Source organism: Tachyglossus aculeatus, chromosome 25, assembly GCF_015852505.1.
Source record: "Tachyglossus aculeatus isolate mTacAcu1 chromosome 25, mTacAcu1.pri, whole genome shotgun sequence".
In the NCBI taxonomy this organism is placed as follows: domain Eukaryota; kingdom Metazoa; phylum Chordata; class Mammalia; order Monotremata; family Tachyglossidae; genus Tachyglossus; species Tachyglossus aculeatus.
Genome location: NC_052090.1, coordinates 7251612 through 7279317, shown reverse-complemented (window position 1 = coordinate 7279317; position 27706 = coordinate 7251612). Strand labels below are relative to the sequence as shown.

The window sequence follows — 27706 nt, the reverse complement described above, 5'->3', positions numbered from 1 at the left end:
GATGCAAAATTACAACTAGTAAAGTAACTAATAAAAATGATTGTAAAGTGCTTTGCAAATAGAAAGTGCTCCATAAAGTGCTTAGCGGTAATGTATGGCTTTATAGAGCTGGGGTTTAAATCTTGGCAGGAGATGACAGGCGTCCCTTTGCACGGGACTTTTGCTTCTGTATTTGTCCTTGGCAGCCTGCGCTTGTCCTACGGAATGGCGGAGAGAAGTCCATTAGAAGCGTGCTGATTTCACGATCTCCAGATATTAAGGGAACCTTGGGGTACCAAAGCTGCCAAGGCACAGTCTGGGGTGGTGGGAGATAAGAAAACCTATAGAAGGAAGAGGTTGTGAAGGCCTAGGATGTGGGAGAAAAGAAGGAGTGGTAGTAGTATTTATTGAGTGCCCACTGGGTGCAGAGCCCTGTACTAAGTGCTCAAGAAGCCACGTAGCCAAGTGAAATGAGCAGCTGGTTTGGGAGCAGCATTGCCTAGTGGATAGAGCCTGGGACTGAGAGTCAGAAGGTCGTGGGTTCTAATTCCATCTCTACCACTTCTCTGCTGTCTTGTGCAAGTCACTTCACATCTCTGTGCCTCAGAGATGTGTGGACAACATCTGTGTGGGCAGGGACTGTGAACAACCCAATTATCTTGTATCTACCCCAGTGCTTAGTAGTAATAATAATGGTATTTGTTAAGCGCTTACTATGTGCCAAGCGCTGTTCTAAGCGCTGGGGGAGATACAAGGTAATCAGGTTGTCCCACGTGGGGCCCGCGGTCTTAATCCCCATTTTACAGATGAATTTTAGTACAGTGCCTGGCACATAGTAAGTGCTTAACAAATTACCAAAATTATTATTTGTTATTATTATTATTACCTGGGTTAATAGTAATAATAATAATGGCATTTATTAAGCGCTTACTATGTGCAAAGCACTGTTCTAAGCACTGAGGAGGTTACACGGTGATGAGGTTGTCCCACGTGGAGCTCACAGTCTTAATCCCCATTTTACAGATGAGGTAACTGAGGCCCAGAGAAGTTAAGTGACTTGCCCAAAGTCACACAGCTGACAGGTGGCAGAGCTGGGATTTGAACCCATGACCTCTGACTCCAAAGCGTGAGCTCTTTCCACTGAGCCACGCTGCTTCCCCTTGCGAGCTTTCTCCCCCCTTGCCTGCTGTTTGACCTTGGGCCAGTCATCTTAACTTCTCTGAATCTCAGTTTCCTCATTTGTAAAATAGAGACTCAGTACCTGTTCTCCCTCCAGATGGTGAGCCCTGTGTGGGACAGGGACTGCATCAGACCTGAATGGCTTGTATCTTCCCCAGGACTTAGGACAGTGCTTGGCACTTAGAAAGAGCTTAACAAATACCACTATTATTATGTATAAAACTTTGGTGAAGTAAAGGCAGTGGATATCCTAGGGGAGGAGAGACAGAGGAAGAGGGTTACCCTCTAAAGAAATGGAAAACAATCGAGGAAATGCAGGCGGACAGAGAAGAAAAGTTTAAAATCGGAAGCACATTGGAGTCTGTCAGTTAGGGACTGGTAGGGTTCACCAGTTGGAGATAAAAATAGTTTGGGAAGGCATTGAGAATTCTGCTATTCTTTTTCTCTCTCTTCTTCCCTCTCTTCTTAAACTAATAGAAACAGTTCACGTGAATGATTAGGTCTTCTTTCTACCTCTGGTGAGATATTACTAAGGAGATATTAGAAGAGTGATCATCTTTTTGAGAGGGAAAATAGGAGCTATTAAAAAGATGCATGAGTCACCAATGAGAGCTGAGAGAAAGACTAGCTCCACCACATAAATAATACTGAAAACACATTTGAATGAACCTCAGGGGCCCTCAAATTGTGTTCATTATTCTGAAATTTTGTTGTACTGAAATAGTCCCATCATAACATAATCGGACGAGAAGAAGCTTTTACTTTAAAGTGACATATTTGTTTTATGTGGTTATTCAAATGAGTTGACTGCAAAAAGCAAAAAAAAGTAGTGTGAACACTAGGAAAATTGAATGCAGTGAAATCGGGTTGTGAATTTCTTTTGGTTATATGTCTCTTTTTCAGTAGTTGAAATCCAAATACATCTTTTCTGCAGGATTTAGTACTCTCTCCTTTCTGACATCTGGGAAAATAGATAGTTTTGTGTTCAACCGTTAGTTCATTCTAACCTAACTGACTTTTTTATGGTATTTGTTAAGTGCCTCCTACATGCCAGGCACTGTATTTAGCGCTGGGGTCAATATAAGCCAATCAGGTTGGACGCAGCCTATGTCCCACATGGGCCTCACAGTCTTAATCCGCATTTTACAGATGAGGTAACAGGCCCAGAGAAGTGAAATGACTTACCCAAGGTCACAGCAGGCAGGTGGAGGAGCTGGGATTAAAACCCAGCTTCTTCTGACTCCCAGGCTCCTGCTCTAGCTACTAGGTCACGCTGCTTCAGGCTGGGATCCTTTGAAGTTTCATTTTAATATTTCATCGTGGACATGTGTAAAGGGCAAAGCACTAATATTTGTTTCCAAGGCATAAACTCCCTTCCTTTAGTGGGAAGGCCACGGTCCAAGAGGAAGGGGCCCTGGATTCTAATTCTGGCTCCAGGACTAGCCTGCAGTCGCCTTGGGCAAGTCATTTAACTTCTCTGTGCCTCAGTTTCCTCATCTATAAAACAGTGATAAAATGTCAGTTCTCCTTCGCTCTCCTACCATACACCTCCATGTCAGACGGGGACTGTGCATTAATCGATCAATCAGTGGAATTTCTTGAGCGCTTACTGTGTGCAGAGCACTGGGAGAGTTCGTAAACATGTCCCCTGCACACAACAAGCTTACGAGGGATTTAACTGTCTTGTATCTACCCCAGCGTTTAGCACTGTGCTTGGTACATAATCAATCAGTGGTATTTGAGTGCTAACTGGGTGCAGGGCACTGTATTAAGCGCTTGGGAAATACAGTACAGCACAGTAAGTAGACATGCTCCCTACCCATGAGGAGCTGACAGTCTAGAGTGGGAGACAGACATTAAAATAAATTACAGATAGGTGCAGAAGTGCGGTGGGATGAATAGCAAAATGCTTAAAGGTTCAGTGCCAAATGCAAGGGCAACACAAAAGGGAGTGGGAGAGGAGGAAGTGAGGCCTTAGTTAGGGCAGGCCTCTTGGAGGAGGTGTCATTTTTAATAAGGCTTTGAAAGTGGGGAGAGTGGTGGTCTGGCGTATATGAAGGGGGAGGGAATTCCAGACAAGAGGGAGGATGTGGACCAGAGTGAGTGTGGGTGGCGAGATAGACGAGATCAAGGTACAGCGAGTAGGTTGATGTTGGAGGAGGAAAGCTTGTGGGCGGAATTGAAGTAGGAAATCAGTGAGGAAAGGCCGGAGGGGGGTGAGCTGAGTGAGTGCTTTAAATGAAATCAATTAATCAGTGGTATTTACTGAGCACTTACTATGTGCAGAGCACTTTACTAAATGCTTGGGAGAATTAGGAGACATGTTCCCTGCCCATAATGAATTGAACAGTCTAGAGGGAGTAGGGAGTTTCTGTCTGATGCAGAGGTGGATGGGCAACCACTGGAGGTTCTTTTGGAGAGGGGAGATGTGGACTGAAGTTTTTTTTCAAAAAAAAAATAGTCCATAGTAAAGTATGGAGAAACGGGTGGCTGGGAGGTCAGCAAGGAGTCTGATGCAGTAGTCAAGGTAGGATGTAAATGCCTTAAAAAATACAGCACTGTTATTAACACGATTTGTGTACTTAACATTTAAATCCCTGTTTTCATTCAGCTTTTATTTAAATCCCACAGAGATACTTGGGATGTCCCATAAATCTTTTTTACCCCTAACGTTCCATTAATGATTACTTTGTTACGTTTGCAGTTGCAAAGAATCAGATCAAGTAGTAAGAACATTTCTAAATAAAATAATGGCGATTTTTCCAAGCATTTAAAAATCCTATATAGAATTCCTAAATATTTTGGTATGGTTCAGATTGGCTTTATTCCCTGATTAATTTTAGGATCTTTTCTGAAATGACTATTTTTAGGGACAGACCAAACCTTAAACTTAATTAAAATACTTTTGTTTTGCCAAACAGAATTCCCTATTGCTCATCATTAAATTTTGACTCACTGTCAGGCAACATTCTAGAATGTATTTTATGTCTGATTGTCAGGAAGCGATGCTGTTTTCCATCTTCAGTATACACAATATGCAACATATCCCAAAATCAATCAGTGGTATTTATTGAGCACTTGTTGTGCTGAGCACTGTACTGAGTGCTTGGGTGAGTACAATTGCAGTAAAGGTAGCAAAGTAATACATCATTTTTACAGGTTAATAAACATAAAGGAACTCTTTAAAGGGGCTTTAAAACCAATCCATAAAACAGGTAAACATATACATATGAAGTCTCTTTTCCCTTTTCCCATCCCCTGTCCCTTCCCAGCAACCTATAAATAATTTATAGTTTTAATTTATTCCTCATTTTTGCTTTAATCATTTATTGACCAAAACCTCTTGGCTATCCCATCACTAATATCTCTTGTATTATCATCTGTTTTCACTCGTACCATGGTTGAAATATTTTAGATCAAGCATATATATTTAATTAGGAAGGTTTTAAAAGGTTTTGTATTCAAGTAATAAATAGCCTGACTCTTCCAAACAGAACATTCCTGGCAAAGAGTGTTTTTGAGAGATACAAACCTGGTGGAATAACCATATTTTCTAGGAAGCATCCTCAGATGCAGTAGGTAAAGTGACAATAGACATATTTAAATTCAAGAAAATAGTAGTAAATATCAAAGTGCGTAGAATAGCTGGAGAAGTAACATCGCCTAGTGGAAAGAGCACAGGCCTGGGTGTCTGAAGGACCTGGGCTCTAATTCTGACTCTGCCACTTGTCTGCTGTGTAGCCTTGTCAGTCAGTTGTATCTATTGAGCAATAACTGTGTGCAGAACACTGTACTAAGTGCTTGGGAGAGTGCAACATAACACTATAACAGACACATTCCCTGCTCAGAAAGAGGAGACAGACATTAATATAAATAAATTAAAGATATGGACAACAATTCTGTGGCGTTGCGAGTTGGCGGATAAATAAAGGGAGCAAGTTGGCAACACAGAAGGGAGTGGGAGAAGAGGAAAGGAGGACTTAGTCAGGGAAGGCCTCTTGGAGGAGATGTGCCTTCAGTAAGGCTTTGAAGAGGGGGAGAGTATCTGTTGGATATGTGGAGGGAGGGCGTTTCAGGCCAGCGGCAGGATGTGGGAGAGGGGTCAGTTGTGAGATAGATGAGATAGAGGTACAGTGAGAAGGTTCGCATTAGAGGAGTGAAGTATGTGGGTTAGGTTGTACTATGGAGAGCGGCCAGGTAAGGTAGGAGGGGGCAAGGTGATGGACTGCTTTAAAGCCAGTGGTGAGGAGTTTCTGTTTGATGCAGAGGTGGGTGGCAACTATTTTGGCCTGAACGGTTTTGTAGAAAGATATTCTGGGCAGCTGAATGAAGTATGGACTGGAGTGGGGAGAGACCGGAGCCTGGGTGGTCAGCAAGGAGGCGGATAGAGTAATCAAGGCGAGAGAGGATAAGTGATTGTATTAACGTGGTAGTGGTTTGGATGGAGAGGGAAGGGTGGATTTTAGCGATGTTTTGAAGTGGGACCGATAGGATTTAGTGATGGATTGAAATGTGTTTTGAATGAGAGAGGAGTTGAGGATAACGCCAAGGTTATGGGCCTGCGAGACAGGAAGGATGGTGTTGCCATCAACAGTGATGAGAAAGTCAGGGGGAGGACAGGTTTTGGGTGAGAAGATAAGAAGTTCTGTTTTAGACATGTAAAGTTTGAGGCGACGGGAGGACATCCAAGTAGAGATGTCTCGAAGGCAGGAGGAAATGTGAGACTGCAGAGAGGGAGAGGGATCGGGGCCGGAGATGTAGATTTGGGTATCATCTGCATCGAGATGGTAGTTGAAGCCATGGGAGTGAATGAGTTCTTTAAGGGAGTGGGTATAGGTAATGAATAGAAGAAGACCAAGAACTGACCCTTGAGGGACCCCCAAAGTTAAGGGGTGGGAGGCAGAGGAAGGAGCTTTGGAAAGAGACTGAGAATGACCCTGGGTAAGTCATTTCACTTTGCTTCAGTTACCTCATCTGTCGAATGGGGATTAAGACTGTGAGCTCCAGGAGGGACATGTACTATGTCCAACCTGATTAGCTTGTATCTACTCCAGCGTATAGTACAGTGCCTAAAAGATACCACAAAAAAACAAAACAAAAAACCAGCTAGTGCCTCATTGCATGCACAGTAGCTATTATTGTTGTTGATGATGATGATTATAGTGAAAATCACATTTTGTACCTTGTGGCTACTGGGTAGGTCAATCACTCAATCATGGTATTTATTGAGCACTTACTGTGTGCAGAGAACTTTACTAAATGCTTGGGAGAGCACAGTGCAACAGAATTAGCTGACAAGGTCCTTCCCTACAAGGAGTTTTTACAGTCTAGGATCATCTTAAAATAAATTGTACTTATTGAGTCATTACTGTGTGCAGAGCACTGTACTTAGCTCTGGGGAGGGTACCGTACAACAGAGTTTTTCCATCAATCAATGGTATTTATTGAGTGCTTACTGTGTGCAGAGCACTGTACTAAGCGCTTGGAGAGAACAATATAATGGAGTTGGTAGACACATTCCCTGCCCACAAGGAGCTTACATGGGAAGACTCATTGCCGGTCTGCAAAGAGCTTACGATCTTGAGCTGAAAAGATGCAGTTTCTTTGAATCAGATTGTGTCCGTGTTGTCAATCGATGATATTTATTGAGCACTGACTGTGTGCAGAGCACTGTTCTAAGCGCTTGGGAGAGTGCAATATAACAGACACGTTCCCTGCCCATGAGTAATGGAAATGTAGGCTTGAGAAAGAATCGATCGATGGGATTTAATTTACTGAGCTCTTACTGTGTGCAGAGCACTGTCGTAAATGCTTGAGAGATGCAGACATATTCCCTGACCTTGAGTAATGGAAATGGAGGATTGAGAATCAATCAGTCGATGGAATTTATTGAGCGCTTACTGTGTGTCTATCGGATTTGAGGAGGGAGGGCGTTCCAGGCCGAAGGCAGGGTGTGGGCCAGGGGTCGGCGGCCAGATAGGTGAGATGGAGGCCCAGTGAGAAGGTTAGCACTAGAGGAGCCAAGTTTGCGGGCTGGGTTGTAGTAGGAGAGTAGCAAGGTGAGGTAGGAGGGGAAGACGGTGGAGTGCTTTAATTACTCTTCCTAACTCCCATTTCAATCAACCAATCAATCAGTGATGTTGACTGAATGCTTACCTCGTACAGAGCACTATCCTAAGCGTTTGGGAGAGTACAATTGCAACAGAGTTGGTAGACACGTTCCCTGCCCTCAACGAGCTTCTAGGCTGGGGGGGAGACAGACATTAAAATCCATTGTGGATTCTTTCAATCGTATTTATTGAGTGCTTACTGTGTGCAGAGCACTGTATCTGGGCTGAAGTGCTATGGGGCTGAGGGTGGGGTGAATAGCAAGTGAACCAAGAGCACTGCCCAGAGTTTTGAGGTTGTGTGGAGTTCTGTCTCTCCCTTCCTCTTCCCCTCCTCCAAATTCCTGTGCCACCTTAAACCCCTGCTCATCTCTGCTGTCCACCAGCTCCTGCTGTGTTGCCTTCTCCCTGCCTCAGAGCAGCGTGGCCTAGTAACAAGAGCACGGGCTTGGGAGTCAGGGGTTGTGGGTTCTAATTCTGGCTCTGCCACTTGTCTGCTGTGTGACCTTGGGCAAGTCACTTAACTTCTCTGTGCCTTAGTTACCTCATCTGTAAAATGGGGATTGAAACTGTGAGCCCCATGTGGGATAATCTGATTACCTTATATTTACCCTAGTGTTTAGAACAGTGCTTGGCACATAGTAGGTGCTAAACAAATACCATTGTTATTATTATTAGGGACCTTGTGTATTTGTTAAATACTTTGTGCTAAGCACTGGATGCCTTTCAATCCAATCAGAAATGGTCCCTGTCACACAATGGGGCTCACAGACTAAGCCCCCCTTTTCTTCAGCTCTCCCTCCCCTCCCCATTGCCCCGACTCACCCCCTTTGCTCTACCCCCTCCCCACCCCACAGCACTGGTGTATATATGTACATATCTATAATTCTATTTATTTATATTAATGCCTGTTTACGTGCTCTGTATATATATTTATATTGATGCTATTGATGCCTGTTTACTTGTTTTGATGTCTGTCTCCCCCCTTCTAGACTGTGAGCCCGTTGTGGGCAGGGATTATCTCTCTTTGTTGCTGAATTATACTTTCCAAGTGCTTAGTACAGAGCTCTGCACACAGTAAGCGCTCAATAAATACGAATGAATGAATGAAGGCGGGGGGAGGGAGAATAGATATCCTAACTACAGTTGAAGAAACGGGCCCAGAGAAGTCAAGGGAATTGTTCAAGATCACGCAGCAGACAATCAGTACATCAGTGGCATTAAGGGGAGGAGCGGGGATTAGAAACCCAGTTTTTCTGACTCTTGTTCTACTAGGTTGTGCTGCGTCCCTAATTTATGTGAGGTCCTTAAGGGTTAACAGTGTGCTTAACGTGTGCTTTCTAGTTTGTACTCCTGGTTGATGAGTTGATCACACCCTTTAAAGAGGTGGGGTCGGTGGAGAATTTGTTTGTTAATCGAGTTAGGGACCTGAATAAAAAGGTGGTGTCAAACTGGGTTGCGATTAGCCCGGAAGGGAATTTGCCAGAGTTCATTCATTTAGTCGGATTTATTTAGTGCTTACTGTGTACAGAGCCCTGTACTAAGCGCTTGGGAGAGTACAATATAGCAATAAACGGACACATTCCCTTCCCACAACGAGTTTACAGTCTAGAGGAGATTAGGGAACTCAGCGAGGGGGAATGTGGGGAATGTTTAAGTGTGTCTCACATGGGGCTCACAGTCTTCATCCCCATTTTACAGTTGAGGTAATGGTGGCCCAGAGAAGTGAAGTGACTTGCCCAGGGTCACACAGCAGAGAAGTGGTGGAGAGAGGATTAGAACTCAGGTCCTTCTGACTTCCAGGCCTGTGCTCTCTCCACTAGGCCACACTGCTTCTCAAATTCTGACTTTTCACCTGAGAATCTTGAAGCCGCATTGCTGTTGTTTCTCAGTCAGTCAGTGGTTTTTATGGAGTGCATACTGTGTGGAAGAGTACACTGTAACAATATAGCAGATACATTCCCTGCCCACAATGAACTTACAGTCTAGAGGGGGAGACAGACATTAATACAAATAAGTAAATTACCGATATGTACATATGTGCTTTGGGACTGAGGGAAGGGGGATTCATTCATTCAGTCGTATTTATTGAGCGCTTACAGTTGCAGAGCACTGTACTAAGCGCTTGGGAAGTACAAGTTGGCAATATATAGAGACGGTCCCTACCCAACAACGGGCTCACAGCCTAGAAGGGGGAGACAGACAACAAAACAAAACATGTGAACAGGTGTCAAGTCATCAGGATAAATAGAAGTAAAGCTAGATGCACATCATTAACCAAATAAAGAGGATAGTAAATATGTACAAGTAAAATAGAGTAATAAATCTGTACAAACGTATATACAGGTGCTGTGGGGAGGGGAAGGAGGTAGGGTGGGGGGAAGAAGGAGGGGGCTCAGTCTGGGATGAATAAAGGGAGCAAGTCAGGGTGACATAGAAGGGAGAGGGAGAAGAGGAAAGAGGGTGCTTAGTCAGGGAAGGCCTCTTGGAAGAGATGTACCTTCAGTAAGGCTTTGAAGGTGGGGGGAGAATAATTATCTGTCGGATTTGAAGAGGGAGGGTATTCCAGGCCAGAGGCAGGATGTGGGCAAGAGGTTGGCGGCAAGATGGAGGCACATAGTTCCTAAAGGAAGGATGGGCAGGCCCACACCATATCACTCCCATTTTATTACAAGACTGGGCCCAGATAAGGTCTTTTTTTAACCCCTCTTCTATAGGCCTTGTCAAATATGGAGAAGCAGCATGGCTCAGTGGGAAGAGCACGGGCTTTGGAGTCAGAGATCAGGGGTTCAAATCCCAGCTTCGCCACTTGTCAGCTGTGTGACTTTGGGCAAGTCACTTAACTTCTCTGGGCCTCAGTTACCTCATCTGAAAAATGGGGATTGACTGTGAGCCCCCCGTGGGACAACCTGATCACCTTGTAACCTCTCCAGCGCTTAGGACAGTGCTTTGCACATAGTAAGTGCTTAATAAATACCGTCATTATTATTATTATTATTATATGGGCGGAGGGGGAGGGGGCCACTGCAGTAATACTAGCCACTCCTTCTTTCCACAATGCCCCCTTCCCCGACCCGGCTAGCTGGCTCAAACCTCCCAGGGCTCCCGAGGGGGAAACAGAGGGGCCGGTGTTGGTTTTCATCAGAACCTCCCGTCGCGAGTCCTGGGGTCTCCGATAGCGACATGGCTAACCGATTTCTCTGCCACCCTCCGCGAGGAGACGAGTCAGTGACAGAGCCAAGAGGCACAGCCAGCGAAGACTCCCTTTAGTCCTTGCAGGAGAAGGCCGGGTGGGTAGAGTACATTAAAGACAACAAACTGGCTTCCTCTAGACTATGGGCTCCTTGTGGACAGGGAACGTTCCTGCCAACTCTTGTTATATGGTACTCTTTCAAGTGCTTAGGGCAGTGCTCTGCACACAGGGGACACTCAATAAATATCATTGATTGATTGGGTCTTGGCTAGAAAAAAGCTTGGCCTAGAGCCCGGAGCTGGAGTCAGAAGTACCTGGGAATCCTGGCTCCACCACTTGTCTGCTGTGTGACCTTGAGCAAGTCACTTCACTTCTCTGGGCCTAAATTTCCTCATCTGTAAAATGGGGATTAAGACCAAGAGCCCCGTGTGGGACGAGGACTGTGTCCAAACTGATTTGATTCAACCCAGTGATTAGTACAGTGCCTGGCACATAATAAGTGCTTAACAAATGCCATTATCATTATTATTATTGTTACCTTCAGTCTCTGGGAATTTAGGGACATTGGGCAAGTCACTTAACTTCTCTGTGCCTGTTACCTCATCTGTAAAATGGGGATTAAGACTGAGCCCCCCCGTGGGACAACCTGATCACCTTGTAACCTCCCCAGCGCTTAGAACAGTGCTTTGCACATAGTAAGCACTTAATAAATGCCATTGTTATTATTATTATTATCAATTGTATTTGTAGAGTGCTTACTGTGTGAAGAGCACATGGGAGAGTACAGTCTGGCAGAGTTGGCAGACACATTCCCTGCCCACAAGGAGCTGACAGTCTAAAGGAGGATTTAAATCAAATCGAGAACCGTTGAAATCACTTTAATTTATAACTGTACTTTAACTGCCACAAGGGCACATGCGAGGGGGGAGGCCTGCCTCTCTAAAGTAGTGGCCAGTTTTTAACGACTGGGAGACTGTTCGGTTTGAAAGAACGGTGGGTAAGGTAATTTAGGAAGGTAAGTGAAATACAAAAAGACACATTCCTTCTTACTGGCTATCTTTCAAAAGTAAAGATAGAGTTTGAGGGAGTTAGAGCAATAAATTTTGAGAGCAGTTTTGGGTTGGGTTTTTTTTTTTCCGTTCACCAGTAGAGATGCTGAAGACCCCTTCCTCACACAACTCTGTGTTAGTTCGGATGCTCTATCGCAACCACAAACCGGCGGGCGGATATCTAATCCACCCATTGTCACATCTCGAGGAGTCCTTTCTAACAGCATCATAGCTTGCAAACACACTGCACACCCCCAGATGCACTCACAGGTGTATCCATATTTAGAGAATCAGTGTGGCTAGTGGAAACAGCACAGGCCTGGCAATGAGAGGAACCGGGTTCCTCTCGTGACTCTGCCACTGACCTGCTGTGTGACCTTAACTTCTCCGTGCTTCAGTTCCCTCATCAGTAAAATGGGGATTCAATCCCTGTTCTCCCTTCTACTGTGGGCCCCATGTGATTGATTATCTAGTATCTATCCCAGGGTTTAGTTCAGTGCTTGGAACATAGTAAGCATTTAAATCAATACATTGTATCTCTATATCCAGTCTAACCTGTCCTTTTCCAAGAGCAAATGTGTTGCTAGTTTCCCTGCCCCACTTAAAAAGGACAATTAAATCCACATTTACAATAGAAGAATTTTTTGGCAGGCCTCTTCCTGACGCTTATAATCCCAGTTCTCTCTGGAGCCGTGCGTTTATGGGTGGGGATCCGGGTTTGATTTGCCTCGCCTCGGCTTTGTGTGGCAGAATTCAGGATGAATAGTCCCGAAGGCTCAAATTGATGAAACATGAAAGGCCTTTGGAGGAGGTGGAAATGATGGTCAGGAGACAAACAGCTGGTCAGATTTTGTGCCTCTGGGAACCTGAGAGGGGAAGATTTTTCCCTTTCTATGTAGGAAAAAGTGCACTACTGATAGACTGTTCCATCAAAGACCTCTTTTGCTTACCTGCTGGTCCATCAGGACAGATGTTCCTGTTATTTTTTTTAATGGTATTTGTTAATCGCTTACTATATGCCAGGCACTGTACTAAGCACTGGGATAGATACAAGCTAATCAGGTTGGACACAGTCCACTTCCCACGTGGGGCTCACAGTCTTAATCTTCATTTTACAGATGAGGTAACTGAGGCCCAAACAAGTAAAGTGACGTGCCCAAGGTCACACAGCAGACAAATGGCAGAGCCGGTATTAGAACTCAGGTCCTTCTGACTCCCAGGCCATGTTGTGTCTCAGCTGATTCTGTATCTATTTCTTTTTGCTTAACTAAAAACCATTACACCCTTTTGATTTACTTTTTTTCTGCTAAAGAGATTCCAGCTAGAGATGACCTCCACTTCCTCCCTACGCATCCTCTTCCCCCAACCCCTAAAGACCTTCACAGAAGTGATTAGCTTCCCACATGCAGTGTCTCCCCACTCCAGGCCACACTTCACTCTGCTGTCTGGATTATTTTTCTGCAGAAACAGTCAGGCCATGTTTTCCCCCCTCCTCAAAAACCTCCAGTGGTTGCCCATCCACTTCTGCATCAAACAGAAACTCCTTACCATCAGCTTTAATGGCCTTGCTCCCTCCTACCTCACCTTGATACTCTCTTACTACAACGCATCCCGCACACCTCACTCCTCTAATGCCAGACTACTCACCATAACTCGATCTCCTCCATTTCACCACTGCCCACACCCTGCCTCTGGCCTACAACGTCCTCCCTCTTCATATCTGACAGACAATCACTCTCCCCACCTTCAAAACCTTACTGAAAGCACATCTCCTCCAAGAGGCCTTCCCTGACCAAGCCCTCATTTCCTCTCCTCCCACTCCCTTCTGCGTCACTCTCACACTTGGATTTGCACCCTTTTTTCACCCCTCCCTCAGCCCCAAAGCACTTCTGTACATATCTGTAATTTATTTAATGTTAAAGTCTGTCTCCCCCTCTAGGCTGTGAGCTTGTTGTGGGCAAGGAACGGGTCTACCAACTCTTTAGCCGAGTATAAAATATGCTTTATGGTGGGCATTGGCAACCACCACCCCCTGTGCCAGTGTGGTGGGGGAGAAGTGGCACCTTACCATGTTGTACTCTCCCAAACGCTTAGTACAGTGTTCTGCACACAGTAAGTGCTCACTAAATAGCGTTGATTGGCCTGAAGTGGGGCTTACACTGGCCTGGCCCTGGGGCACAAAAGAGTTTCCAAGTTGGGCAAACTGTATTTGGCGGGGAGGGGGTGGGAAATCTCTGTGTTTTGGCCCAATCCGGATCTACTTTGCATCCACCTACAGCCAGGCTGGTCTTGGCTTAAGCAGTTATCATGTTGAAGTTTTTGAATTGGTCGCTTTTAAAACTGCCTCCTCACTCACTTCCTTCTCACCCACATCCTCTTAAACGGCCCCCATCCAAGGAGCAGACTGGGGTCAGGAAGTTGATCATTGAGAGAGGATCAGGAAACTGCAGACCTTGTTGAGTTCCTGATAGTCCTTAGGCCACTCTTCCATGTTCTACTAAAGAAACATCCCTCACTGTCAGCTAGGATGATCCTCAGAGAGATAGGGTGTTTGCTCTGAGCTGCAGTTTCTCCAAGGTTTCCAAGAGGGGAATGAACAACTCAGGAAAGAGCAGGATTGTGGGTGGGACTCTGGGCCGGTATTCTTGAAAGAAAAACACTGGATGTCAGATGTGCCAATTTTGGCCTCGGGCTCGTTGCCGTGCTGTTTTCTTAGAGAAGAGAAATCTTTTGAAAGTCAGGTGAAGTTTATCCACGTCCCCCAAATAAACACTGATGGTGCTTCGATTGGCATTCTTTATTCACCCCTCCCTCAGCCCCACAGCACTTACGTACGTACCTGAAAATTATTTATATTAATATCTGTGTCGCCTTCTGGGCTGCAAACTCTCTTTTGGCAGGGAATATCTCTCCTAACTCTGTTTTAGTGTGCTCTCTCAAGCACTTAGTACAGTGCTCCGCACACATATAAGCGACCAATAAATACAGTTGATTGAATTTTTGATTGCTTGAATAGTATCCTGGAAAAGAGAACTAATAGGACTTTAAAAGCAAAATGGAGTGGGCCAGAGAAGCAGAGCTTTCTTAAATACTCTAAAAAATTTTTGGGGTGGGCGGTAATTAAAAGAATAATAATTAAAAAATTCCAAACAATGGACTGTGGCTAGAAAACATAATAAAAGTAGTTGGGGAGGCACTTCCTGAATTTCTGTGAAACAGTTCAGGCTCATTTGACATTAAAATTGTAACTATGCAGATTTAAGATGCTATTAATCTGCTAGCCAGTAGCAATGGTCTTGTAAGGGTCTAATACCTTAAATTGCAGTTATCCTTGACTGCAAAGTCAAACAATAGGAAAAAAAAAACCCAACTTCTCACTTCTGGGTTTTAGATGTTTCATCAGTAGAAAAGGAATCCTGTAGGCCGATAAGCATACAATTGACCAAAATAAAAATAGAAGACTGGACGTCATTCTCACCACATTTGTGGCATAACTGTCTGTCATCTGTGACTCAATGATACACACAAGTGTGTGCAGAGCACTTCAAGGAAGTGATGAATTTGATATTACTAGAATGCTGCCTTGAAGGCCTTCCACGATTAAGTCCTCTTTTCCCCAGCTCCCTCTCCCTTCCATGTCATCTACACACTTGGATTTGTGCCTTTTGGAAATTTGATATTTGCCCCTCCCTCAGCCCCACAGCACTTATGTTCATATCTATAAAGTATTTATATTAGTACCTGTCTCCCCCTCTAGATTGTAAGTTTGTTCTGGGCAGGGAACTTTACCAACCCACTTATATCGTACTCTCCCTAGTGCTTAGTACAGTGCTCTGCACACAGTAAATGTTCAATAAATAGCATTGAGTGGAGCGGTGAAAGTATTCATAGCATTCCAGCACAGCCGCTTGTCTGCTGTGTGACCTTGGACTCCAACACAACTTCTCTGTGCCTGTTTCCCATCTGTAAAATGGGGATTAAAACTGTGAGCCCTATGTGGGAGACCGAATGTGTCCAACCTGATTATCATATTTTTTTAAGCTATTTGTTTTACTTACGCTATGCCAGGCACTGTACTAGACCCTGGGGTAGATACAGGCATATCAGTTTGAACAGTCCCTGTCCCACATGGGGCTCACAGTCTTATTCCCCATTTTATAGATAAGATATCTGAGGCACAGAGAAGTTAATTGACTTGTTAAATTCCGTGGCTGATCAGGGATTAGAATCCAGGTCCTTTCGACTCCCAGGCTCGTGCTCTAACCATTAGACCACACTGCTTCTCTTGTATCTTGTATCTACCCCAGCACTTAGCACAGCACATAGTAAGCACTTAACAAATACCCCCCCTTTTTTTAAAGAGGGTGGGGTTTTCATCATAAGCCCCAGAGAGCAGAGACAAGTGGGAGAGAATTCCTCAATCAATCAGTGGTATTTATTGAGCACTTACTGTTTGCAGAGCACTGTACTAAGTTCTTGGGAGAGTACCAAACGACAGAGTCGGTAGACAACATTCCTTGCCCACAACGAACTATCAGTCTAGAGGAGACAGACATAAATGTAAATAAGTAAAATATGGATATAAATGTTATGGGGCTGAGGGAGGGGGAAATAAAGGGAACAAAATTCTTCCCCATAAACTGAGAGCCCTAAGTAATCGTGTACCTCCCCCATGCAACCAATGGCATTTATTGAGTACTTCCTCTGTGCAGAGCAATGAACTAAGCGCTTGGGAGAGTACACTATAATAGAGTTGGTAAACCCCTTCCCTGCCCTGAAAGAGCATATAGTTTTGAGGGGATGACAGACATTCCCCAGCACTTAGTACAGTGCTTGGCGCAAAGTAAGCATTTAATAAGTGCCCCAGTTATTTCATTCATTCATTGAATTGTATTTATTGAGAGCTTAGTGTGTGCAAAGCACTGTATTAAGCACTTGGAAGACTACGATACAACAATAAACAGACACAAATTCTTAATAATAAAATATGGTATTATGGTATTTGTTAAGCACTTACTATGTGCCAGGCACTGTACTAAGCCCTGGGATAGATACAAGCAAATGGAGTTGGACACAGTCCCTGACCCATGTGGGGCTCACGGTTCTAATCTCCATTTTACAGATGAGGTAACTGAGGCACAGAGAAGTAAAGTGACTTGCCCAGGGTGACATAGCAGTCAAGTGGCGGAGCTGGGATTAGGACCCATGACCTTCAGATTCTCAGGCCTGTGCTCTATCCACCATACTATGCTACTGCTTCTTATCCTTATTAGTGGATGCAGTTGTTGCACCCCAGTAAAAAGAGCAGAGAGTGTAGTGCAGTGCACAACCCTCGACAGTGGACCTTACGATCAGGTGGAACAAGACCGTGCCCAGTGTGATGAAAGCAGTTGTCCCCGACAATCAGAAAACTCGCGATGCATGAAATAGGTAGCTGCTTCCCAATGGGCCTACTCTGCTAGATAATTAGCCGTGGTTCCCCCTGCCCTCCCGCACTCTAATTTGCTCAAGTAAGCCCCCTCCCAGGGTAGATTAACTAATGCAAATCAGAGCAGAGTCTCATTACCTTGTTGCCTAAACAAATGATTCCTTAGCAGCAGGGCCATAGGAGTTAACCCTTAATAATAATAATGACATTTATTAAGCGCTTACTATGTGGCAAAGCACTGTTCTAAGCGCTGGGGAGGTTACAAGGCAATCAGGTTGTCCCACAGGGGGCTCACAGTGTTAATCCCCATTTTACAGATGAGGTAACTGAGGCACAGAGAAGTTAAGTGACTTGACCAAAGTCACACAGCTGACAATTGGCAGAGCCGGGATTTGAACCCATGACCTCTGACTCCAAAGCCCGTGCTCTTTCCACTGAGCCACGCTGCTTCGCTCTGCAGACTCCTGCTCCAACATCACACAAAACCCCAGTGTTTCCCACCCCCATAAGGGTTTTCTCTGGAGGGGCAAAAACTTAAGACCAATCAATGCCTGCCAAATCCAACTGAGCCAGAGTCAGCTACTGGGTTGGGAGAAAGAGCACTTTAGTGAACGCTTACTATGTGCGGAGCACTGTACTAAGTGCTTGGGAGAGTATAATGCAACAGAACTGGCACACAAGTTACCTGCCCACAGTGATCTTACAGTTCAGAGGGGGAGGTAGACATTTATATAAATAATTTATAATATGTAATTTAAAGATATGTACCCAAATGCTTGGGGGGGGGGGGGGGTCGAGGGTGGGACAAATAGCAAATGAACAGAGGTCACACAAATAAATCCATGTGAGGTCATCCAGGAATTTATAACTTTTCAAAGGAACTAGATTGTTAGGTTTTTTAAATTTAATCTGAAATTTTGAGTTTTCACTATTAGTAACTTAATTGAGGAGACTGAGTGACAGGGGAGTCAGATCTGGGTTCAAATCTCAGCCCTGCCCCTGGCTTCACTTAGTCTCTCCGAGTTTCAGTGTTCTCCTCCGTTAAATTGGTGGTAAAAATAGATTGCAAGGCCCCCGGGGAGATAAGGACTGTGGTCTATGTGATAGCCTTGTATCTACACCAACCTTTAGCATATAATAAGCACTCAAGTACTGTAATTAATTGCCTATTGAGAAGCAGCATGGCCTAGGGCCCGGGACTCTAGAGGACGTAGGTTCTAATCCCTGTTCCTTCAATTGCCCTGCTAATCGCTTGCTGCATGACCTTAGTCAAGTCATTTAACTTCTGTGCCTCTCTTTCCTCTACTGTAAATTGGGATTCAACACCTTTGCTCCCTCCTACTTAAGGCTTTGAGCCCCCAAGCGGGACAGGGACTGTGTCCAACCTGATTAACTTGTACCTACCCAAGCACTTAGAACAGTGTTTGACACATAGTAAGCGCTTAACAAATACCATTAAAAAAAAAAAAACATTGCAAACTGAAGTTGTGTTTATATTCTCATTCGGCTAGGGGTGTCTAGGCAGATGGTGCTTTTTAAAGAACGCTCTCAATTCGTAGTGTTTTCTAGATTGTGAGTACTAGAATAATTCCAGATGAAGAGCCGTCTTCCTTAACTGTTACCTCTTTTAGTTAACAACCTGAGGACCTGTTAATTGAAAAGCAGCCCAGAATCTGACAGAGCTCTAGGGGTAAGAAAGTGGCAGAGGTGTCTTTTCAAGAGCCAGTAGAAGGTTTTCCTGAGAGTCTGAAAGCAGCTGCTGCCTGACTTGGGTGTCGTGTCACCTTTTGAATATTGCCTCTCGGGAGTCATTTAACTTGAAATAACCAAGTCCAGCACCTTCCTTCCCTCTGAAAAGCGTAGAAGTCTTCTCTCTCTCCTTCTTCCCTTTCTCCTCTTCCTTTCCTTTTCCTCTTCTTCCCTTTCCCTGCCTCTTTTCCTCCCTCCCTGATAGCAGCAGTTAGATTGTTATGGGCAGTTTATATGTCTGGTTACTGTTCTACTGTACTCTCCCAAGCGCTTAGTACAGTGCTCTGCACACAGTAATTGCTCAATAAATATGATTGATAGTTATTAGGAAACATCCACCCAAGACAATGACCTCATTTCACTGCAGAGTACGCAGCGATGATGTAATATGTCCCTGGGGTCTGGAGGGACATCAGTTGTGTGAATGACTTTTTCACATAACAGCTCCAAGTTTCATTTTGGCACTCTTCTGCACCAAAAGGTTGCCAATCCCTCTCTCCCTTGTAAAGAAACAGTATGGCCCAGTGGGTAGAGCATGGACCTCAGAATCAGAAGGACCTGGGTTCTAACCCTGGCTCCACCACGTCTACTGTGTGACCTTGGGCAAGTCACTTCATTTCTCTGTGCCTCAATTACCTCATCTGTAAAATGGGGGAAAAGTGGGACAGGGACTGTGTCCATCCCGATTACCTTGTATTTAGCCCAGCAGTTAAAGCGTCTGGCACAGAGTATGTGCTTAAAAAATACCATCAACAAATATAAAAGGTAAGGCAGAGAATGTCACATTGAAGTGCAATGTAGAGAGGGATGAGAATTTAGGGAATATTGTGGGGGTAGATAGTGGGATGTTTTGTGAGGGCTTAGAGTCTTTCAGCCAACTTTTCCAGTTTTATTTAAACATTGTTGAAAAGAAAAGTCATGTAAAAATTTTCCTGCATCTTGTTTCTATTGTGTTTTAAGCAATTTGTAGTACAGTGCCTGGCACATAGTAAAGTGCTTAATAAATACCGTAATAATTATTATTACTGAATAAAGTTTGTGAAGCATGCCTGAGCATGAGAGTGGGGTCAAGGGATATTTCAGGATTTACTTTGCAAGTATGAAAAGATTGCAAAACTCCAATTCCCAAGTAAATGTTTATCCAGTTTCTCCTATCAGCTCCAATCAATCAGTGGCATTTATTGACCGCTTACTGGGTGTAGAGGACTGTACTAAACATTTGGGAAGGTAAAATATAATAGAGTTGGTAAACGGAATCCAATCGATCAATGGTGTTTGAGCGCTTGTGTGCAGAGCCCTGAACTAAGCACTTGGGAGAGTACAATGCATCAGACACATTGGAGAAGCAGTGAGGCCTAGTGGAATGAGCATGGGTTTGGAGTCAGAAGGACCTGGGTTCTAATTTGGGCTCTGCCACTTGTCTGCTGTGACACCCTGGACGAGTCACTTAACTACTCCGTGCCTCAGTTACCTCATCTGTAAAATGGGGGTTAAGGCTGGGAGCCCCAAGCAGGATAGAGACTATGTCCAACCTGATTAGCTTGTATCCACCCCAGCACTTAATATAGTGCCTGTCACATAGTGAGTGCCTAGCAAAAATATCAAAACCCCCACAATCCCTACACACAGTGAACTCACAGTCTAGAGGGGGAGGCACATTAACAGAAATAATTTATAGACATGTACATAAGGGCTGGGGTGTTGAGGGTGGGATTAATGTGCTCAAAGATTACAGATCCAAGTGCATAGATGATGCAGAAGGAAGAGGGAGATGGAGAAAAGTGGGCTTAATTGGGGACGACCTCTTGGAGGAGATGCGATCTTAATAAGGCTTTGAAGTGGGGAGAATGGTGGTCTGGCATATGTGGAGAGGGAGGGAGCTCCAGGCTCCAGGGAAGATGAGGGGAAGGGGTTGGAGGTGAGAGATTTGAAATCGGGGCACAGTGAACAAACTCTGTTTAGAAGGAGCTTACAATCTATAGGGGGAGACGTATTAAAATAAATTACAGATAAGGGAAAGAGTATAAGGATATATACATAAATGAGGGGGGACTGGGCTGTGTGTCAAAGGGACTAAGGGGTACATAGCCAAGCACATAGTTGATGCAGAGAGGAGGTTGGATAAGGGAAATGAGGGCTTAGGTTGGAAAGGCCTCTTGGAAGAGATGGGATCTGAGGAGGGTTTTTGAAGGTGGGGAGAGCGGTGATCTGTCAGATATGAAGGGGGGACGGAGTTCCAGCCCAAGGAAGGACATAGGTTAGCAGTCAGTAGTGAGATAAACATGATGGAGGTGCAGAAAGTAGGTTGGCGTTAGAGGAGCGAAGTGTGCGGATTGGGTTGTAGTAGGAGATTGGTGAGGCTAGGTAGGAGGGAGAGAGCTAATTGAGTGACTGGATGCTGATAGTGAGGAGTTTCTGTTTGATGCGGAAGTGGATGGGCAACCACTGGAGGAGGTTCTTGAAGAGAGGGGAGAAGTAGCTGAATGTTTTTTTTTTCCGAATAATGATCTTGCCAGCAGAGTGACGTATGGCCTGGAGAAAGGAGAAACAGGAAGGAGGGAGCTCAGCAAAGGGGGCTGATGCAGTAGTCAAGGCAGGAAATGAGGGCTTGGATCAACGTGGTAGTATTTTGGATGGGGAGGAAAGGGTAGATTCTAGAGGTATTTTGAAGCAGGGTGGCTTAGCGGAAAGAGCAAAGGCCTGGCAGTTAGAGGACCAGAGTTCTAATCCCAGCTCCGCCACTTACCTGCTGTGTGGCCTTGGGCAAATCACTTCACTTCTCTATTCCTCAGTTCCCTTACCTGCAAAATGAGGGTTCAATATCCGTCCTCCCTCCAACTTAGATTGCGAGGCCCATATGGGACCTGATGATTTTGTATCTACACCAGCGCTTATTAGAGTGTTTGGCACATAGTAAGCGGATAACAAATACCACAATTATTATTAATTGTTAAGGTAAAATTGACAGGATTTTGTGGTGGATTAAATGTGCGGGTTAAATGACAGCGATGAGTTGAGAACAGCGCCAAGGTTATGGGCTTGTGAGACACTTTACAGATGAGGTAACTGTGGCACAGAGAAATGAATTGACTTGCCCAAGGTCACACAGCAGACAAACGGCAGAGCCAGGATTAGAATCCAGGTCCTTCTGAGTCCCAGGTCTGTGCTCTATCCCCTAGGCCACCCTGCTTTCCTGAGAAGCAGCAGCAACAGTCCCAACCTGGCCCCCCTTAGCAACCCCAGACACCTCGGTATTGTCACCAGAGAGGAGCTATTCTCCAACAGTCTGGCTTCTGTTGGTCTCTTTTGCCCCCTTGACCCCTGTCAAACCTCTCTCACCCCCCACTCTTTTCCCTCCTATGTATTGAGCATCATCGTCACCATCAATCGTATTTGCTGATCACTTACTACGTGCAGGGCACTGTACTAAGCGCTTGGGAGTGTACAACACAACAGTTGGTAGACACATTCCCATCCCACAGCGAGCTTATAGTCTAGAGGGAGAGCATCAGAGTGCTGGACTAATCAATCCATCAGTCAGTGGTATTTATTGAGGACGTACTATGTGCAGAGCACTGTAATAAGCACTTGGGAGAGGACAATACAACAGAGTTAGCAGACACATTCCCTGCTCTGGAGGAACTTACAGTCCTGGTGGGGGGAGACAGACATTAATGTAAATAAATAAGTAGATTCTGAAGGGAAAAATACTCCCTCTTCCTTCTCCTCTATTCCGGATTCTTGCCTCATCCCTGAGAAAGTCACATTTGACTTTCCTCGCCCGGCAGCCCCTCCCCCACGCATACTGACTTAGTTTTGTGCTGCCCTTTGGGATCAAAGCCATTATCTAATGTAGTTAAGCTAGGCCTGCTAAGAATGCTAAATAAATCATGTTGTGCGTTTGGGGTTCCTAGAGAGGAAGTGCTCCAGTTTTTCACATCACCTTCACCCATCTCCCATGTTGGTGCCATGGGGAAGGGATTGGATCCAGGCCCCGGTGGGGAAGCAAAGACCTTGAGCGGAGTTCCGAAGCGACTCACCCAAACCTGTGGTCTGCCTGCCCGCTAAAGAGATTTCAAGTTCAAACCACTCTGGGTTTTGATTTTGTTGGCCGCAATGTCCGTTGGAAAACCGGTTGATCTGTATCGTAGTTTGGTTAACGCGGGCTCTCGAACAAATGTGTGGTCCTTTCCCTTGCCAAGTCTGGGCCGTTAAGTCCCGAGGAAGGTGTATATTCTCTCTGTCTCTGTTGCTCCTTCCCACTTTCTTCAGAAGCATTTTGGAGGGAAGCGTTGTTGTCTAGTGGATAGAGCACAGGACTGGGAGTCAGAGGCCCTGGATTCTAATCCGGCGTCTGCTCTCTGTGACCTTGGGCAAATCACTTCACTTCTCTGTGCCTCAGCTCCCTCATCTGCAAAAGGGGATTCAAGGCCTTGTTTGTTTTTTAATTATTATCGTTATTTTTTCAGGGTATTTGTTAAGTGTTTATTATGTGCCAGGCTGGGGTAGTTATAAACTAATCAGGTTAGACACAGTCCAACTTATTCGACCTCCTCCATAGACTCTGAGCCCCACTTGGGACCTGATGATCTTGTCTTTTCCCCAGCACTTAGTTCAGTGCTTGGCACATAGTAAGCACTTAACAAATACCACAATTTAGTAAACTGGAGAAGTGTGCAAACATTGTTTTTAGGTGATTTAGTGTCTCTGCACAGAAACATTTTCAGCCTTTCAAGGAGTCCCTGAGCAGCAGCAGCCACAGGTCCCAGTTAGCGTTGGCTTGCTACAGTGCCTATCCATCCTTGCCCAGCAAAGAAATGCCAGCTTTGGTCCCTTTACCCAGATAATAATAATAATTGTGGCATTTGTTAAGCGCTTACTCTGTGCCAGGCATTGTACTAAGCGCAGGGTAGGTACAGGCAAATCGGGTTGGACAAAGTCCCTGCCCCATGTGGGGCTCACGGTCTTAATCCCCATTTTACAGATGAGGTAAATGAGTCCAGAGAAGTGAAATGACTCACCCAGTAGACCAGTAGAGGAGCCAGGATAGAACCCAGATCCTTCTGACTCGCAGGCCAGTGATCTTTCCGCTATGCAGATCGCTGGCAGACTCCTCCTGTTTATTACACCCATCAAATCAAAGCTCAGTTTCTCTCGTTGGATTTAGCTGCACATGGGAATAATGCAACCTAGCTCCAGTTTCGCCAGAAGGCAAGAGAAATATTTTCAAACTCTTAAAGCGCTGGATACCGACTTGCACCAGATTTCAGGCAGTAGGAAATTGTTTGCAGGAAGCCGCTTAGACCTTTGGCAGGCTGATCAATAAACCATATGATCCATTGATTTCAGTTTGTAAATACAGAGCTAGCCTCTGGTTTTTTTGTTCTGCCCAATATGTCTTTTTGAAGAGGCAACTCCGATTTTCCTTCTAACAGATGCTGAATTTATTTAAAGCATCCATTTTATAGCCCTTAAGTGAAACTTCTACTCCAGAGGAGAAAAAAAAAATCAAAGCAGGCTGTTTTGTACCAAGCTAATAAATCAGAGGTGAAAATAGAATGGATCGGAAGTGGATATTTGCTGTACTGGTCACTGTATTTTATCAGGCAGCTCCTTATGGCTTTGAGAGCAGATCCAACAGGAAAGTTTTTTTTAATTTTTCTAATTTGATTAAGGAGATTGCCTCACTGTTCTAGCTGCCCCCCCACACCACACACACACATGCACTCTTTGTACATCAAATTTACCTTCCATATTTGGTCCCGTTTGTCTTGCCTTGGCTTGTCTCCTTAGAAAGTTCATGTCTCCTCAGACACGAGCAGCTTGTTCTCTGTCCTGACCTTTCTTTTTTTTTTTCTGGTATTTGTTAGGCACTTACTATGTGTAAGGCACTGTATTAAGTGCAGGTGTCAATTTTGTCAGTTTGGATACAGTCCCTGACCCACATGGGGCTTACTCTCATAATCCCTATTTTACAGATGAGGGAATCGAGTCACAGGGAAGTGAAGCTACTTGCCCAAGATCACACACAGCAGACAAGTGGGAGCAGGGATTAGAACCCAGGTCCTCCGACTCCCAAGCCTGGGCTCCATCCACTAGGCCATACTGTTTCCCCACCTGACCTTGAGTTCTCCCTTTGGCTTTGTGAATACATCCATTCTGGAGTAGTCTTCTGGGGAATGTCTAAAAACCCATGCTTGTGCTTGGATGTGCAATCCACATCAGCCTTTATCAAATAGAAAGACCTTTCAATTTAAATACAGTGCCTGGCACGTAGTAAGTGCTTAAATACAATTAAAAAAGAAGACAGTGAAGAAGAGTAGACCAGGGCTGGGTGATGCCAGAGTGACAGATGGGCAAGAGGGTAGCAGGGTTGAATTTAGCAGAAAGGGCAGGGTAGAAGGTTTGGACCATATCCTCCAGGGTAGATGTTTTGGGGGGTTCAGGAGAGATGTAATAACTTGGGGCCGGGCAGGATGAGGGAGGAGTGGAGGTGGGGAAGGTCCAGGAATAGAAGTCTCACAGAAGCAAAGGCAGTGTTGGAGGGGGAAGGGATGTGGCTTCAAGTGGCAGAGAGTGGAATTCAGAGTTGGCGGTGGAGGGAGGCCGGAGTTTGGGAAACCTGAGGTGGCGAAGCTTCCAACAACCACGAGGCCCAGGAGATGGCCATTAAGGCGTGTGATCTTCTGCCGATCCAGAAATTCAGGCTCAATTGCTCCCCAAAAGTCGACCAAAAAATTTCCTAATGGTGCGTTCATTTTCTTATTGAGCATGTCATCTGATCAAAATTGTGGAATGTGTCAAGCAGCACTTTTATCTAGATTGACAGTCCTGCGCCCAAATCATTCCCTGCGCAGCAGACAAGAGCTGTTTCCAGAGCAGGGCAAACATTTGGGACCATCGAAATGTAAAGCGTTTTGAATCAATCAGTCCATCAGTGGTATTTATTGAGTGCTTGAGAGTAAGCTACAACAGAGTTAATAGGCAGGTGTCCTGCCCACAAGGAGCTCAGCAGTCTAGAACGGGAGAAAGACATCATTATAAATCAACAGGGAATCTTTGAAATCCAAAGGCTCAAGAGCCCATTTCTCCCTCCAGTCCAGTTTAGTAGGGAAACTGACCCAAGAGGGTGGGGGAGATTGCTAGCAAATAAAATCCAAGCATTCTGATTTTCAGCTCTGTCTTCAAATCATATGGTTCTGGGCAATGTTCTTGGGCTTGCCTATTTTCAGGCGCATAAAGCTCTGAGATTTAGGAACCAGAGTTTTCATTAGCTCCACTGGGAAGGGGCCTGAGGTAAAATCCTTTGAAGGGTGCTTCTGCTAAAACACAATTGGTATTGGACAGTGAGAATGAATGAGTACAATGAGACCACAGCAGATTGAAAGGGGACTAAAATGTAGATGTTGAACCAGAAGAAAATGCCTTCATCTGACTAGGAAATCTATCAAGGAGTGGAAGGATGGGAGGAATTGGGATTAAAATCTCAGAGGAGTTATTCCCTTTGGGATGTTTTAATCCTGCTCCTGAAAATGGGGATTCAGTATAGAGCTTAGTGCTTTCTGTGGTGCTTCACACAAAGTAAGCACTTAACTAATGCCATAATTATTATTAAAATCTGTTCTACCTTCTACTTTGATTGTGAGCCCCATGTGGAACGAGGGTTGCATCTGACCCGATTATCCTGTATCTAGAGCTTAACAAACACCCAATCATTATCTTTATTCCTTAAAATGGAAAGGGACAACATTAACTAAATCCCATTTTAGACCAAGCATGCTAGGAGGAGAATCAGGACCCCACACATTTAGGTATACTGTAGGTCAAATCGTGTCCCCCTCAGAAGTAGAAAATTCCCTCTTTATTTCTTCACTTTGACATTGTTGAAATAAAGTCTATTTTAAGATGTGGACTTAAGAATTGTGGTATTTAGTGTTTACCATAGAAACAGTCTCTGTCTCTCAAGGGACTCACAGGTAAGAGGGAGACTAGATATTGAATCCCCAATTTAGAGATGAGGAAATTGAGGCCCAGAGAAGTTGTGGCTTGCCCAGGGTCACACAGCCGAGACATGGCAGAGTCAGGATTAGTCCTGTGACTCCCAGACGGGTGCACTTTCCACTAGGCCACAGTCTCTCCAGGGGTATGTTTGTTTGTTTCTCGTTTTTTTTCTTTGTAATATTACTTAAGGCCTTCTTACACGCCAGGCACTGTAATTAGCACTGGGGTAGGATTCAAGCTGATCAGGTTGGACATGGACAAAATCCATGTCCTGTATTAGGGCTCACAGTCTTAATCCCCATTTTACAGATGAGCAAATTGAAGCACAGAGAAGTGAAGAGATTGGGCCAGGGTCACACAGCAGACAAGCGGTGGAGCTGGGATTAGAACCCAGGTCCTCCGACTCCCAGGCCTGGGCTCTTTCTGTGAAGCCGCTGTCTCTCCAGAGGTACGTTAGCAGCAGGTATACAGAGGAAAGGCCATTGGATCAAAAAGTTTTCCTCAGCATGTTATACAGTGGTGCAATCCCCTTGGACTAATGGGATAGCTCGTGGCTCAGTGGAAAGAGCCCGGGCTTTGGAGTCAGAGGTCATGGGTTCAAATCCCAGCTCCGCCACTTGTCAGCTGTGTGACTTTGGGTAAGGCACTTAACTTCTCTGGGCCTCAGTTACCTCATCTGTAAAATGGGGATTAAAACTGTGAGCCCCCCGTGGGACAACCTGATCACCTTGTAACCTCCCCAACGCTTAGAACCGTGCTTTGCACATAGTAAGTGCTTAATAAATGCCATTATTATTATTATTATTATTATTATTATTATAGCTATAGGCACTCCAGTGGCCTGTGAGCAGTGTATAAGAAGCCAAAGCAGAACTAAGCACTTCAGACAGTGCTCTAAAAACAGTAAGCACTCTATAAATACCATTGATTGAATGAAGATGTGCAGGCATCATGGGTCAATCTGACAATTTCCCCATTATGACTTTAAGGCTATTATACAGGAGTTTTGTAACCGGAGCTC

The 27706-nt window shown here is 44.9% G+C and overlaps 1 protein-coding gene across 1 annotated transcript in view; it reads left to right on the top strand.

Moving 5' to 3' along the window:
- Positions 1-27706, top strand: part of KCTD1 (potassium channel tetramerization domain containing 1) — a 102169-nt gene that overhangs the window by 20434 nt on the left and 54029 nt on the right. The window lies entirely within an intron of this gene.